This window comes from Carassius gibelio, chromosome B8 (assembly GCF_023724105.1).
Source record: "Carassius gibelio isolate Cgi1373 ecotype wild population from Czech Republic chromosome B8, carGib1.2-hapl.c, whole genome shotgun sequence".
NCBI classification, from domain to species: domain Eukaryota; kingdom Metazoa; phylum Chordata; class Actinopteri; order Cypriniformes; family Cyprinidae; genus Carassius; species Carassius gibelio.
Genome location: NC_068403.1, coordinates 23,063,372 through 23,078,476, shown reverse-complemented (window position 1 = coordinate 23,078,476; position 15,105 = coordinate 23,063,372).

The window sequence follows — 15,105 nt, the reverse complement described above, 5'->3', positions numbered from 1 at the left end:
AAAACCAGGTATCCATTTGAGTTTAAGTATTTGTTCAGCTGATTAAAAACTACCTTTTCTATAATTTTGCCTATGAAAGGGAGATTAGATATTGGTCTAAAATTGCTCAAAATGGTGTTATCAAGATTGTTCTTTTTCAGGAGGGGCTTAACAACTGCAGTTTTTAAGGAGTTTGGAAATGTCCCAGAAAGAAGTGAGGCATTCACCACTTCTAAACGATCTGCTTCTAAGCAGTTAAGCACACTTTTGAAAAAAGATGTGGGAAGTGTGTCAAGATAGCAGGTTGACGATTTTAGGTGCTGCACTATGTCTTCCAGAATTTTGCTATCAATTGCTTCAAAAATAGACATAGTATCTTTTTGATATTGTGGCCTAATCTGTCTGACCTCTGCATTTCTTGAGGATGTGCCAATCGCCTTCCTGATATTGATGATCTTCGCAGAAAAGAAGGATGCAAACTCATTGCATTTGCAGTCTCAAACTCAGAGAGCATTTCACTGGGAATCTGACTTGAGGGGTTTGTCAGTCTCACAACAGTGGCAAAAAGAGAGTTATTTAAGTTACTGTTTATAAGATTTGAGAAGAAATTCTGTCTAGATGTGGCTAGTTTCACATTAAAATCATGAAGGCTGTCTTTATAGATGCTATAGTGAATTTCAAGTTTTGTCTTCCGCCACATCCGCTCTGCTTTTCTGCATTGTATTTTCATAGTCTGAACTGCTGTTGATCTTCTCCAAACTGATTTCTGTCTGTTTGTTTTCTTACTGACTATTACTGGAGCAATATCATCAATAGCATTCTTAACTTTTGAGTTAAAGGAATTAAGGAGAATATCAACAGAGTCTGCAGAAATGCTTGGTGTTAAAGATATAACCTCCATAAATAGTACACTTGTGTTCTCGTTAATGCATCTCCTTCTGACAGAGACCGATCTAGATTCAGTTGTAGCAGACATCAAAATATCAAAGAAAATACAGAAGTGATCAGATAGTGCTATGTCCTTAATAACAACGGATGAAATGTTTAGACCCCTACTGATGATTAAGTCTAGAGTGTGTCCACCTTTGTGTGTGGGTCCATGGACATGCTGATTCAAGTCAAAAGTGTTTAGAACTGTTATCATTTATTTTGTAGTTTTGTTTTCTGCATTATCTATGTGAATATTAAAATCCCCTGCAATAGCAAAACAGTCAAACTCTGAGGAAATCATTGATAACATTTCTGTGACCTCTTCAACAAAGGCTGGAGAGTATTTTGGAGGCCTGTAAATAATAATAAACAGAATGTGTGGAGCACAAACTTGCCTACCATGTCAACTATCTGATATTCCAATTCTTAGTTTAAAAACTTTTATAAATTATCTTGATCTATAACGAGATGAGCGCTGCAGTTCAGAGTCCTGTCAGCCGGATTTAACGTACAGCACTTGAATTCCCCAGTTTCTCCCGAAATACATGAAAGTAAGTGGCTGTTGAACTGGGAGAAGAATAGAGTAAACTTTATTGTTCTGCTATGTGTCTCATATATGAATAAAACACGTCTGCAAATTACATTTGATTAGTTTTTGCTGCTTCCATTGACATCAGTGTGTATTTTACAAACTACCAATGTATTGTTTTACTAGTGATTATGTATATTTAAATGTATGAAACTTAAAATAAACATTATGTGGTTGAAAACACTGCATATTAGTTGCGATATATGTTATATATATGTTATATATATGTTATATATATATAGTTGCGCGTCCGTCTCCGGCTCAGTGCCAGCCAGCGCGCGAAAGCTGTTTGAATCTGGCAGTTCTGTGATGCCACTGAACATTCTAAATCATACTCTCAGGGGCACAGAAATAAGAATCCAATATATGGTGCAAAAATGCAATTTTTATTTTAATTTTAATTAAAATGTACCCTAATTTTCAATTACATTTTTACATTTTCATTTACATTACATTTTCAATTATTTTTTTTTAAATATATCTGCTGACATTTGGACTGCCAACCAATCAGCAAACAGCAGCTGACTGTGACCCCAGCAGTCCATGATATAAACAGATAATTTTTGATTGCACATTGCCAGCTAGCAATATGTCGCAGAGCTACTTTCTTAATTTTTTTTAGCAAAAAACCTCGGCTTGATGGATAGCCGGACACAAGTCCTAACGTTACACCTGATGAGGATGTTTCTCCCTCCCTAGGCCCAACATCAACAGACAGTGTTGCCAGATTGGAAATGTCCAAGTATCGTACCAGAAGTTCAAAATTATCGTATTTGGAAGAAAATTATTACATTTAACAATTAACTATATTTTGTTACGACCTGCAAATTACCACTAGGAGTATGGTTGGACGGAAGCAGTGCCACAAAAATACTATCCCATAATTTTGCACAGTAATCTAAAAATAAATGCGGCACACCCAGATTTTCATATGCACACCCAGTCTCTTTTCTGGCTACGCTACTGACGTGATAAAACTGAAATAGAGAAAGCTACAAGCACAATGGGTTACCGCTTGTTCTGTAGGCATTTGTGAATGTTGCTGTTATTATAGCGAGGACCCGACACATATCACTGATAGCTGCTATCAGTGGTTTTTGGTTCACCTTCAGCAGAAAGAGGGTTTGGGCCCTGGCGTTGAGGCAGTGGTCGAAATGCCTTGCAGGAGCAGGGACCACAGGCTTTGTTGGTTGGGGAGCCTGCCTTTTTTTGTTGATATCTGTGGGCTTGCAGCAAATGAGTGAGAAAGTTTAGTCCCAGCATACACCAATTCCTCCATTTTCTGTGAAAAGCACAGAAGTGGAGATGCTGAAGAAAGGGATAATATGTCCGGTGAGATGGGCTGTGTCTCTGGTGTTTCCGGTGGCAAATAAAACTGACATACAGTAAACTTTAACTGAAAATTCAAGTAAATTTCAACATTAATGTCATACAATACACGTGAAAATGACAGTTCAAAAAAGAGAAAAAAAATAAGTATTTGTGTTACGTGCCATTGTTTTGGTACAGTACAATACTTTAACCATTAAATGTGAAGTAAAACCATGTTCAAATTAAACAACATACAAAACTACCAAATATTGCAACAAGTGTGATTGCATCATATAATTTTTGTTAATGTTGTTCATTGTCTGGTTGACTATACATCTTGTATTCATTTTTTTTTTTTATTTCTGTCATATGCACATAAACTTATAGTCACCACTGATAACCTACTACTAAATATTGTAGAAACTTAATTTTCTGTAAAGTTGCTTTGCAATGATTTGTATAGTAAAAAGCGCAATACAAATAAACTTTAATTGAATTGAATTGAACAACAACAACTCATCTGACAAAAACATAACTAAACATTTACCACATTAAAGGGGGGGGGGTGAAATGCTCGTTTTCACTCAATATCCTGTTACTCTTGAGTACCTATAGAGTAGTACTGCATCCTTCATAACTCCCAAAAGTCTTTAGTTTTATTATATTCATAAGAGAAAGATAGTCTGTAACGATTTTCCCCTGAAAAACACGACCGGCTGGAGGCGTGACGTGTGGGCGGAGCTAAAGAATCACGAGCGCCAGTAGGCTTTTGCGTTGAGAGCGCTAGAAACTGTGACATTACCGTGAGGAAAAAAACATCATCCAAAACAAACCATGGCTAACAGTCAGATTCAGCGTATATTTATGATCCAGAATCAGATCCAGAGGCTGAAACTGAACGAGAGCAGCAGCAGCAACGACTCTCTCCGAGCGGGGCTCAAACCCGGGTCTCCGGCATGGGAGGCGGACGCACTAACAAGGAGGCAGAGATATTTGAAGCAGTTTTACTCACCGCCTGCGGTTCCAACACACGATCATGACCCTTTTTCGTTGGGATTGCATCATCAAATAAACGATACGCAAATCCGTCGTCAAACTGGGCCTTGTTTGTAAAACAAGCATCTTCGAAATGCAGGGAACAAACACAAACTCTTGCACAACTCCGTTGATGCTCTGTAAAAATAAACTCCATCCACTGGTCCCTTAATGCTGTTTTTTTTTTTTCTTGGTAATCTGTGCAGGGTTGTCTTGCCCTGGCAACCAAAAATACACTTCTTTTGTGACATTTCGCGACGCTCTCGCTCTGATCAGTGGATGTCTGTGCTCAGCCTCTCAGTGCTCTGCTATACGGGAGCGCGCGCTCTTCTGGCAGAAATGCCCTTAGGACCCATATAATGAAATTCCGCTCCATCTAACGTCACACAGAGCCAATACCCAAAAAAAACTTTCCGAAACTTGTGACAAACCGGAAGGAGTATTTTTGGAACAGAAATACTCCTTCAAACTTACAACTTAATTTTTGAAACTTTGACCATGTTTAGCATGGGAATCCAACTCTTTAACAGTGTAAAAAACTCAGTATGCATCAAATAGCATTTCACCCCCCCTTTAACATCACGTTTACTCGTCAATAAGGATGCATCTAACTACTGTATTTACCAAAAATAATTCATAACACCTTTACGAAAAAAAAAGTGACACTTCAACTTTTACAGAAATGGATTTCTTACATCTGCAATCGACAGCAATTTGCATCTTAAATTACTTGTAAGTTTACATAGCTGATTGACACAACATACATCGCTTACAGTACTTACAGTTACCAAAGTATGTTACCAAAATGGGGAGCTTCGCATCAGGACCAATTGTGATTAGTAAATTAGAACATTTGAAACAGAATTAGAACCAAAGATTGCGCTAGCCGGATCCTGCACTCTCCAGATCAATCTTCAGGTCTACATCGTGAATCCCATCTGGAGTATCCGGATCCGCTCCGAAGTCTTCCTCAAAAGCTTTATTAGTTTGGGAATATAAGTATTCCACGCCAATGAGTTCTCCTGTAGACAATCACAATGTAATGAGCACACGCTCATACAGGTGTAACTGCTACTACACAAAAGTGTCATGTGTGCACAAACATATTACCTGTATATTCGCCAGGGCTGGTATAGTCCTCAATTAAATTAAGGACCATAAATAGCTGGCTCAGGATTATGGCGTACTGCTGCAGTTGGCCACCATAGCAGATATCCTTTCTGCCTCACCTTCAATGGCAGCAACCGCGTAAGCCTCATTCCACTGTACAAGCCCTTCCATCAAGTACATCTGAAAATGAAGGTCACTCGCACTTGTTCCTGAAAAAGCAAGCAGAAAGAAGTTAGCACCATGGAAAACACATGAACATACAAAACACATTGTTTAGGAAAAATGCTAACCTGGCACAAAGCGGTTTAGGTGCAGGTGGAAGGACTCCAAGGATGTTGAGCCATGTGCACAACGATACTGGGGCAGAATGACCTCCCCTTTAGTCACCTGCCCTATCTTCCTGTATAGCTGCACACCTGGTGGGTCCTGGATGCAGTTCATGTGGCACTGCTGTGTCCGCCAGATCTCTTCCATCCTGTCCTTGTCAAAGAGCATGATTCCCATTGTGTCCATTGCCTCCATGAAGTCGTTTAGAAGCTGTTCTATCAGCTCCTTCGTCTCCTTGGCCCCTTCACTGTCACCCATGCAGCGGTTCCAGCAGCATGACCAGCTAGCTTCTTGGTGACCTAGAGTACATGATAAGTATTATCATTATTAAAGGAACAGGGCATTTTTATTTTACAATAAATAAAAAAATTACACTATACTGTATGTAACACTGTAAGGGAAACAGGTCAATTTAGCTCAAAGGGAATCATTTAAGATTTTAAAGGGAATTTGAACAGAATCACTGTTTCACGGCTGTTAACGGAGACGCGCCTGCGGTTCAGTGAACGAGCCATTTAACATCAGATCTGCGCTGGATACTAATATCCAAACTATAGTGAAAACACTATCAATTAGCACAGTAACAAGATCGGCAGTTTAAGACATTAACTTGTAAGCACAAAACACAAGATACTTCTCTTTTCAATATGAATAAGGCTTTATTAGATAAATCTAAGACATATAAACTAATCTAACACATAAACGCACACACACATTCACACAAGTTGCAGGGAGGTCGAAAGTTAAGGAAAGATGAGTTTAAGAGAATGGAAATATGGAATCCCAAGTTTACAGCAATACGTTAAATTGCATAGACATGAACAACCATCAATCACGTAATTAGCCCTTGCATTGAGTTCCTCAATGTGACTAAAATTATATTAGATACACCAGCACAACAAATATCTGGGGATACGTTGCCTTAGTTTCCTGTGAAAGGAACTCCCGTTGAAAGGGGTATCCCGGTGTCGCTGATTGGCTGGAAGTTCAGTAGGGAAGTGACGTCTTGGGAAGCCCGTGGTTGTTGGGCGTTGGCTGAAAGTGCAGAGTCGTGTGCGCTGGTTGAAGTTGAACGGGCATCCGAGGTCAGGCGTCGGAGACTCGACATTACAAAACTTAACTCAGAACACGAAACTCTCAAACGGAAAAGAAAAGAAATAAAGTTTGACGAGACTAGGTTGTGTTCCTTCTCATTGTGGCATAGAAGCAGCAGGCAGGCACGCTGGAACCGCGCTCAAAGAACAATGATGACTAACCGCATGGCTAGATGCTACAAGCTAAAGCTAGGTAGCAAAGCTACAAGCTAAAAGCTAAGAGCAGGCATGACTAATAGCATGACTGATAGCACGAGCAAGGCTGGAACTAAAAGCCGACATGGCTAATAGCAGCAGCTAGGGACTAAAAGCAGACTAAAAGCAAGGCATGACTGATAGCACAAGCAATGCTAGAACTAAAAGCAAAATTTCATGGGGTCCAAAGTATTTAAACTTCCTTGTTGGCCACCCCTCAAATGTTGCCTTGACCAATCAGATATGGTCTTGAGTCTGGGGTATCATAAATCATTTGTTTATCTTACCAAGCATGTGGTTCTTGCCTCACAGGGTCTAATTTTGGACATGATTCCTATAACATGATTATGATATATTTTACAAATAAATGATTGTCAGGACAATATCAAGCAAGAAAATTCGATTACCTCAATACTAGACATGACTATGTATCCTATAGTTATCAAAATACATACACAATAAGTGATTATACATGATAGTCAAATGTGTGGGTTACACAAATGAATATGGAGTTAAGCAATGGAACGATTCATTTACAAGTCTTTTTGAGTTCATTCTGGTCCATATATAATGTATAAAAAGCAGTTTCTTTGCCATTCTCTGGCAAAGGGACTTTTCTGTGAAGACAAAGGTTTAAAGCCCTTCCCCCTTAGGAATTTCAGTTTGGTTTCACTGGCTGGGGGGAAGTCAATGCAAGTATTTAACTTGATCTCCTGGGTTTACATGTGATGTCCAGCGTTGCATTCCAATCACGAACAATAAATTTGACAATCTCTTCTTCTAATTAAAATTGTCAATAATTGTTCTATTGGTGTTAATGTTGAAAGCTGTTGTGTGAACAAGTTGGTTGGTTGGTTATCTTGCTTGGTTCTTGTGGCACTAGAACTGATTTATGACTTCCTGAGGAGTTCGGCTCTCGTTTCAATGCACACAGCTCTGATAGACTCTTTGATTTGTCTGGTTTGACTCATTTCTGCTACACACTAAATCAGGTGTTACCACTGTTAAATATTGTTAGCATATATGTCACAATATATGCATACATTGCAAACTAAGAGCATTAGTTTCCAATATATGGAAATGTATTATGTAATATATCACATTATACAGGTCCTTCTAAAAAAAAATTAGCATATTGTGATAGTTCATTATTTTCCATAATTTAATGATAAAAATTAAACTTTCATATATTTTAGATTAATTGCACACCAACTGAAATATTTCAGGTCTTTTATTGTTTTAATACTGATGATTTTGGCATACAGCTCATGAAAACCCAAAATTCCTATCTCAAATGAAAACCTAAAATTCATTACTCAAAACCGCAATCATGGGTAAGACTGCCTACCGGACTGCTGTCCAGAAGGCCATCACTGACACCCTCAAGCGAGAGGGTAAGACACAGAAAGAAATTTCTGAACGAATAGGCTGTTCCCAGAGTGCTGTATCAAGGCACCTCAGTGGGAAGTCTGTGGGAAGGAATAAGTGTGGCAAAAAACGCTGCACAACGAGAAGAGGTGACCGGACCCTGAGGAAGATTGTGGAGAAGGACCGATTCCAGACCTTGGGGGAGTCTGGAGTAGAAACATCCAGAGCCACCGTGCACAGGCGTGTGCAGGAAATGGGCTACAGAGAAGCAGCACTGGACTCTTGCTCAGTGGTCCAAAGTACTTTTTTCGGATGAAAGCAAATTTTGCATGTCATTCGGAAATCAGGGTGCCAAAGTCTGGAGGAAGACTGGGGAGAAGGAAATGCCAAAATGCTTGAAGTCCAGTGTCAACTACCCACAGTCAGTGATGGTCTGGGGTCCCATGTCAGCTACTGGTGTTGGTCCACTGTGTTTTATCAAGGGCAGGGTCAATGCAGCTAGTTATCAGGAGATTTTGGAGCGCTTTTTTTCGTTTTTCAGCACGACCTGGTACCTGCTCACAGTGCCAAAACCACTGGTAAATGGTTTACCGACCATGGTATTGCTGTGCTCAATTGGCCTGCCAACTCTCCTAACCTGAATCCCCATAGAGAATCTGTGGGATATTGTGAAGAGAAAGTTGAGAGACGCAAGACCCAATACTCTGGATGAGCTTAAGGCCACTATCGAAGCATCCTGGGCCTCCATAACACCTCAGCAGTGCCACAGGCTGATTGCCTCCGTGCCACGCCGCATTGAAGCAGTCATTTCTGCAAAAGGATTCCCGACCAAGTATTGAGTGCATAACTGAACATAATTATTTTAAGGTTGATTTTTTTTTTGTATTAAAAACACTTTTCTTTTATTGGTCGGATGAAATATGTTAATTTTTTGAGATAGGAATTTTGGGTTTTCATGAGCTGTATGCCAAAATCATCAGTATTAAAACAATAAAAGACCTGAAATATTTCAGTTGGTGTGCAATGAATCTAAAATATATGAAAATTAAATTTTTATCATTACATTATGGAAAATAATGAACTTTATTACAATATGCTAATTTTTTTAGAAGGACCTGTATTATGCTGTATATTCACATAGGCCTGTTGAAAACTGCCTGTTATTTATCAGACAAATATTTAGATTGTTAGATGGTAAGCTTTGGGCAATAGTGGATACTTATTTAATAAAAAAATTAGTGAAGCCATATGCAACTTTGATTGTGTTATTTATAATTTTTCCATTTATTTTAATTTCTTAAAGTCGTTTCGTTTTTGTATCCTGTCCTACAAGTCTTTTCAGTTGGTTTCAAATTATTTTGGGATCCCCTTTTGCATTTTCTATTATGGTAAAAACAAATCTGCTTTTTACCTTGTGTATAGTTTTTTTTTTTTATAAATATGTTTATTGTGCAAACTTCCAAACATGTTACAGACGGTAAACAGGTCAACTGTAAATAAGAAGTCTGGCATTTTTCCATTTTCTTTTCCCTGGAGGTAAATCTTTTATGTAAAAGAACATAGATGAAAAAAAAAAAAAATAAATACAAAAAAAAAATAAAAAAATAAAAAATAAATAATAATAATAATAAAGATAAAAAGCAATAATAAAAAAAAAAAACACTCAAAAACAAAAAACAGAAAAGGAAAAGGTATTCGATCAAATTTAAGAGTCTAGCGAAGTTAGGGAGTTAACATAAGAGAGAAATGGGTCCCATGTATTATGAAATCGTTTCACAGATCCTCTAACTGTATGTTTGATTTTTTCTAAATGAAGAAAAGACATTAAATCTTTTAACCAAGAGGTTGAGCCAGGGGGATTAGGACTCTTCCAATGTAGCAATATACGTCGTTTGGCTATGAGGGCAGAAAACGCAACAAGGTCAGCTTGATATTTATTAAACCTGTTCTCAGGGGACACACCAAAAATTGCAATTAGAGGGCATGGGGTTAGGGGGATGCCCAGAATAACAGAAAGGGAGTTGAAGAAAGACGACCAGAAGGAGTCGAGCCTAGGGCAGGAGAAAAACGTATGTGTATGATCTGCAGGGGAAAGGGAACATCTAATACAAGAATCATCCGTGTCAGGGAATAATCTCTTTAGCCTAGCCTTAGTGTAGTGGATCCTATGTACCACCTTAAACTGAATAAGGCTCAAACGAGCACAAGTGCAAGTGGAATTGATCCTAAGCAGCGACTCTCTCCACCAGTCCTCGTCTAGTGCCAGTCCAAGCTCTTTTTCCCATGTATCCTTTAGCCAAACAAGGGAAGATATTTGCGAGGAGAGTAAAAGATTGTAAGTTGGTCCAATATTGTTTTGTGATGCTGATGGAGACATTATATTATCTAAAAGAGTCTCCTCGGGTAGGTTAGGAAAGGATGTAAAATTAATTTTAACAAAACTACGAAGTTGGAAATATCTGAATCGACCATGAATAGATAAGCTAAATTTAGTAACAAGGTTTTCCCAACTACCAAATATTTTGTCTAGGAAGAGATCACAAAAAGAGACCAGACCCTTCTTTTTCCATAATTTAAAAGTTGGGTCTAGCAAAGAAGGTAAAAAGAGGTGGTTATTGCAAATAGGGGAAAGGACAGAAGGAGATTTTAATCCAAAATGTTGCCTGAACTGTTTCCAGATTTTTAGCGAAGAAAGTACAACCGGGTTATTAGTATACAGAGAAGGCCGCGTTGTAAGTGAAGCAAAAAGCAGTGCAGGTAGAGATGAAGTGCAAGAGCTGGCTTCTATAATACACCAATTAGTGTCAGGGGAATGATACCAAGTTTTAAGCTTCTGGACATTAGCAGCCCAATAATACAACTGAATATTAGGGAGAGCAAAACCTCCATCACGTTTGGGCCTTTGGAGGATTGATAATTGAATTCTGGGGGACTTGCCCGCCCATATGTATGAAAGTACAGTGGCATCGAGTGATTTAAAAAAAGATTTAGGGAGAAAGATCGGGAGAGTCTGGAAGAGAAATAGAAACCGAGGTAATATGTTCATTTTAATTGTTTCGATGCGACCCACTAGTGAAAGAGGTAGTATCCTCCATCTCTGAAGGTCTGATGTAATCTTCTCAGTCAATTCCACAAAGTTATTCTTATAAAGTGAGCTAAAGGAGTGTGAGATGTTTACACCCAAGTATTTAAAGCCACTAAGAGATAAATGGAAGGGTAGCGCGTCAGGAGGAATCAATTTCGCTAACTGGTTAACGGGGAAACATACACTCTTTGCGATGTTCAGTTTATAACCAGAAAATACTCCGAAGGCCTCTAGCAGATTTACTATTCCGTCAACACAACTTACTGGGTCTTGAACATATAATAGTAGATCATCAGCATATAGTGCTACTCTGTGTTCGACACCTCCTCTAATTATGCCTGAAAATAATGTGGATCCTCTCAGGGCTATAGACAGAGGCTCTATAGCGAGTGCAAAAAGCAATGGCGAAAGGGGGCATCCTTGGCGTGTGCCACGTGAGAGAGGAAAAGGAGGCGAGGTTTCGGAATTTGTTTTAACTCTTGCCACTGGAGCAGAATAGAGAAGACGAATCCATGAGACAAATTTAGGGCCGAATCCAAATTTTTGGAGGATTGTGAACAAGTAGTTCCATTCCACCCGGTCAAATGCCTTCTCCGCGTTGAGCGAAATAACCATCTCAGGATTTGGAGAGGCAGAGGGAGTCAGAATTACATTTAGAAGTTTACGTACACTAAATGACAGTTGGCGGCCCAAAATGAAGCCTGTTTGATCCTCTGATATAATATCAGGGAGGCAGGCCTCAAGTCGGCATGCCAGTATCTTTGCCAGTAACTTGACGTCATTGTTAAGCAAGCTAATTGGTCTGTAGCTACTACATAGGTTTGGGTCCTTATCTTTTTTTAGTATGAGGGATATCAGCGCCTCGTTCAGTGTCGGTGGCAGAACTCCCTGCTCTAATGAATCATTAAAAACATCTAATAATAAAGGAGCAAGCTGTGCAGAAAACTTCTTAAAAAACTCAGCGGAGAAACCATCTGGGCCGGGGCTTTTGTTATTCTGCATCAGAGAAATGCCAGAAGTGATTTCTTGTAGACTGAGTGGTTTATCCAAATTTTCTGCTGCTTCCTTACTTACCGATGGTATATCTAAATTATTAAGAAAAATTTCCATGACAGAGGTATCAGGGGGAGGTTCTGATTTATAAAGGTTAGAATAAAACGAAGAGAACTCCAAGTTTATGTTTGTTGGGTCTGTAGTCAGTATCTGGGCAGAGTCATATATTTGGGAAATAAAGTGAGAGGCATGCTGATGTCTCAACTGTGAGGCTAGAAGACGGCTGGCTCTGTCCCCATGCTCATAGTAAGTTGCTCTTGTCCGTTGTAATAGGTGTTCTGCTTTATTTGTTGTCAGGAGGTCAAATTCGGTTTGTAACTGCAGACGTTTAGTTACCAGAGCAGGATTTAGAGAAGAGGCATGTTGCCTATCAATGGCTAAGATAGAGTCTATAAGTTGTTGCTGCCTTAATCTTCTGGATTTAGACAAGTGCGCACTAAAAGAGATAATACGCCCACGTATAAAAGCTTTTAAAGTTTCCCATAATAGCGATGGGGAGACGTATTCAGACCTGTTGGTCTCTAAAAAGAAATTTATGTCTGAAGATACATAGTCGCAGAACTCTGCATTGGCCAACAGACTTGTGTTCAACTTCCATCCTCCTTGATGCCTATGCGAACCCGAGGGAAGACAAAACCCAATTCTGTGAGGAGCATGATCAGAGATTACTATGGCAGTGTAATCTGTAGATCTGACGAAAGGTAAAAGGGCCTTATCAATAAAGAAAAAATCTAAGCGGGAGTAAACTTGGTGGACAGTAGAGAAATAAGAAAAGTCTTTAGTTTTAGGGTGAAAGAAACGCCAAGGATCAACACACCCCACCCGATCCATAAGTGTCAATAATGTCTTAGACATAGCTGTTGGCATGGTCGATCTGGGCTGTGAACGATCGAGGTTTGGATCAACAACGCAGTTGAAATCTCCTCCCAGTATAAGATGATGAGAATTTAAATTTGGTAGATGGGAAAATAACGTGGACATAAAATTTGGGCTATCCCAGTTAGGTGCATACACACTGACTAGCACAACCGGCGTTTGATGAAGAGTACCAGAAACTATAATGTAACGACCACCAGGATCAGAATGTATATGATCGGGGACAAACTTAATTCGTTTATGTATTAAAATGGCTGTGCCCCTGGATTTACTATTGAAGTTGGAGTGGAACATCTGACCAACCCATGGTTTACAAAGCCTAGAATGGTCAATTGTACGTAGGTGAGTCTCCTGCAAGAAAACAATGTCAGCGGAAAGATACTTTAAGTGTGAGAAAACCCTGGAACGCTTAATCTGCCCCCCCAAACCCCGCACATTCCAAGTAATAAAGTTGATTTTATGTCTGGCTATACCCCCTGGCATTACAGAAGCACTTGTCATTTATAATATGTAAGGTAGACAAGACTGAGTGTAAAAGTAGTAGTTTGGGAACCGAAGGTATAGAAAGAAGAAAGAGCGAGGAAAACAAAAGCCGACAAAAAAAAAAAAAAAAAAAAAAAAAAAAAAAAACGACAATACAAGTCGTATCCTCCCCCCTCCCACCCTTGAGTTATACCAACGAGTGTACATACAACCGGATAAGCATGAAGTGTCATATGCTCCTAACATTGTATTTTTGCATACCCTGAATATTACAGTTAACCGAAAGGAAGAGAAAAAGCAGCCTGGAAGCAGTATCGCAACCGCGAGCTTCAAAGTGGCTAACCCCAGTGACATAACAGTGCACAGATACCTATACAATTGGAGCAGTATTGCGAATGGGCTGTAAATTGTAAAGTGGCATTGCTTAGTCCCAAGCCTAAAACAGTCTTAATCATGAAACCAGAAACGGAAAGGGCTACTGCTACTGTCATAACGAAACAAAATGAACATAGCTTTCACAGCAGTCCAACTGAAGACCGACAGAACTAACCAGAATACTAACCAGAATAGCAACACCTGAATATATATATATTCCTTTCTTTTCCCTTCCTTTTTCAATCTGTTGCTGAAGTCTCCTTGGCTGGAAAGTACTGTCGGTAGAAAGACTCCGCGGCCTCGGGAGAGTTGAAGACGTGCTCCCTGTTGTTGTGGGTGACTCGGAGGCGCGCCGGATACAGCAAGCCGAACTTCACTCCCCGTTGGTAGAGAAGCCCCTTAACTGGGTTGAATGCTGCTCGCCTTCTCGCAACCGCCGCGCTAAAATCCTCAAAGATTTTGATTTTATGGCCGTTATAAGAAGAGTCCTTATGTGACTTTGCCCACCTTAGAACAGCCTCCTTCTCCATATAGCGATGAAACCTGACAATAATCGGGCGCGGAGGATCATCCGGTCGGGGTTTCGGCTGTAGGCTGCGGTGTGCGCGGTCTAGCTCAGGTGGCCCAGAAAGTAGGTCCCCCAGCAGGTCAGCGAACAGCCCGGCCATATAAGCTCTAGCATCCTTTCCCTCCACGTTCTCCGGGAGTCCCAGCACCCGGACATTTTGGCGTTTTGAGCGGGACTCCAAGTCCTCCACTTTCGCTTTGAGCTCTGTATTCTCTTTCACCACCGATCTCAGGTCAGACTGGAGCCCGCTCACGTCCAGTTCTAGCTGCGTTAATCTGTCACTGTGGTCGGATAAGCTAGTCTCCATCTCTCTGATAGTAGAAGTTTGTTCAGCCAGGCTTAGCTGGAACGATTCGACCGACGAACGGATAGGTTCCAGGGAGCTATTTAGTAAAGCTGTGAGTTCGCCGGTCATGTTCCTCCTCAGTTTTTCAAGTTCTAGGACAAGCGTTTCCGTCGTTAGAGGTGCTACGTGGTCTTCCTCCATACTGCTACATAATTTAGCACTCTGCTGCTTTTCAGCTTTACTACCTGATTTTCCTGCTTTACTCATTTTGCTTCACGAGTTCCGTTTTGAAGCAAAGTAACCGTTACAAAATAAAGTATTATGCGATGGTGAAGGGTATTTAATGAATAAGCTAAATCGAAAGGGTGCGGAGCTCAGACAACGTGCGTCTTACCACCACATGGCTTGAGCCGGAAGTTGTGTATAGTTTTAACAATCTTA